The sequence below is a fragment of the Arachis hypogaea genome, chromosome 9, assembly GCF_003086295.3.
Source record: "Arachis hypogaea cultivar Tifrunner chromosome 9, arahy.Tifrunner.gnm2.J5K5, whole genome shotgun sequence".
NCBI lineage: Eukaryota > Viridiplantae > Streptophyta > Magnoliopsida > Fabales > Fabaceae > Arachis > Arachis hypogaea.
This window is the reverse complement of record NC_092044.1, coordinates 31,449,068-31,451,302: the sequence shown is the minus strand read 5'-3', so window position 1 is coordinate 31,451,302 and position 2,235 is coordinate 31,449,068. Positions and strand designations below refer to the sequence as shown.

The 2,235-nt window shown below is 39.2% G+C and overlaps 1 non-coding gene across 1 annotated transcript; it reads left to right on the top strand.

Moving 5' to 3' along the window:
• The first annotated feature begins 1,241 nt into the window (after positions 1 to 1,241).
• Positions 1,242 to 1,345, top strand: LOC112713576 (small nucleolar RNA R71). Its single transcript, XR_003158547.1, has one exon. It is a non-coding gene; the product is annotated as a small nucleolar RNA R71 (small nucleolar RNA).
• The last annotated feature ends 890 nt before the right edge of the window (positions 1,346 to 2,235 follow it).

Here is a 2,235-nt window from a genome sequence, read left to right as displayed (position 1 = left end):
CCACAATGATCCCCAGCTTCTCCATTACAGAGAGTGGCATAAGATTTATGCCTGACCCTAGGTCACACAGAGCTTTCTCAAAGGTCATGGTGCCTATGGTACAGGGTATTAAGAATTTCCCAGGATCTTGTTTCTTTTAAGGTAAAGTTTGCTGAACCTATGTATCAAGTTCACTAATGAGCAAGGGAGGTTCACCTTCCCAAGTCTCATTACCAAACAACTTGGCATTCAGCTTCATGATAGCTTCTAGATATTGAGCAACTTGCTCTCCAGTTACATCTTCATCCTCTTCTGAGGAAGAATAGTCTTCAGAGCTCATGAATGGCAGAAGGAGAATTAGTGGGATCTCTATGGTCTCTATATGAGCCTCAGATTCCTTTAGGTCCTCAATAGGGAACTCATTCTTGCTTGAGAGACGTCCCATGAGGTCTTTCTCATTGGGATTCACGTCCTCCTCCTCCTCCTTGCATTCGGCCATATTGACTATGTCAATGGCCTTGCACTCTCTCTTTGGATTTTCTTCAGTATTGCTTGGGAGAGTACTAGGAGGAGTTTCAGTTACTTTCTTACTCAGCTGGCCCACTTGTGCCTCCAAATTTCTAATGGAGGATCTTGTCTCACTCATGAAACTTAAAGTGGCCTTTGACAGATCATAGACTAAGTTTGCTAAATTAGAGGGGCTCTGCTCAGAATTCTCTGTCTGTTGCTGAGAAGATGATGGAAAAGGCTTGTTATTGCTGAGCCTGTTTCTTCCACCATTATTAAAGCCTTGTTGAGGCTTTTGTTGATCCTTCCATGAGAAATTTGGATGATTTCTCCATGATGAATTATAGGTGTTTCCATAAGGTTCACCCATGTAATTAACCTCTGCCATTGCAGGGTTATCAGGATCATAAGCTTCTTCAGAAGCTGTCTCTTTAGTACTGTTGGATGCATTTTGCCATCCATTCAGACTTTGAGAGATCATGTTGACTTGCTGAGTCAACACTTTGTTATGAGCCAATATGACATTCAGAGCATCAATTTCAAGAATTCCCTTCCTCTGAGACGTCCCATTATTCACGGAATTCCTCTCAGAAGTGTACATGAATTGGTTATTTGCAACCATGTCAATAAGTTCTTGAGCTTCTGCAGGCGTTTTCTTTAGGTGAATGGATCCACCTGCAGAATGGTTCAATGACATCTTGGAAAACTCAGATAGACCATAATAGAATATATCTAATATGGTCCATTCTGAAAATATGTCAGAAGGACACTTTTTGGTCATCTGCTTGTATCTTTCCCAAGCTTCATAGAGGGATTCACCATCTTTTTGCTTGAAGGTCTGAACATCCACTCTAAGCTTGCTCAACTTTTGAGGAGGAAAGAATTTATCCAAGAAGGCCGTGACCAGCTTATCCCAGGAGTCCAGACTATTTTTAGGTTATGAGTCCAACCATGTTCTAGCTCTGTCTCTTATAGCAAAAAGGAAAAGCATGAGCCTGTAGACTTTAGGATCTACTCCATTCGTCTTAACAGTCTCACAAATCTGCAAGAACTCAGTTAAAAACTGATAAGGATCTTCAGATGGAAGTCTATGGAACTTGCAGTTCTGTTGCATTAAAGCAACTAATTGAGGTTTCAGCTCAAAATTGTTTGCTCCAATGGCAGGAATTGAGATGCTTCTTCCATCAAACTTGGATGTGGGTTTAGTAAAATCACCAAGCATCCTCCTTGCATTATTGTTGTTGGGTTCGGCTGCCATCTCCTTCTCTCGTTCGAAAATTTCAGAAAGGTTGCCTCTGGATTGTTGTAATTTAGCTTCTCTTAGTTTCCTCTTCAGAGTCCTTTTAGGTTCAGGATCAGCTTCAACAAGAGTGCCTTTTTCCTTGTTCCTGATCATATAAAAGAGAAGAGAAAAAGAAAAGGAAGAGGAATCCTCTATGTCACAGTAAAGAGGATCCTTATTATTAGTAGAAGAAGAAAGGGATAAAAGTGAAGAAGAATCCACACACAAGGGTGAGAATAGAGGCAGTGATTGGAGATGAAGAGAGGTGAAGAGAAGTGAATGAATAAATAAATAGAAGAAGATGAGAGAGAGAATTCAAAAATTAATTTTGAAAAAGAGTTAATGATTTTCGAAAATTAAAGATGAGATAGAATTAAAATTAAAATTTTAAAACAATTAGTTAATTAAAAAGAATTTTGAAAAAGGGATGAGATATTTTCGAAAATTAGAGAGGAAAAAGTAGTTAG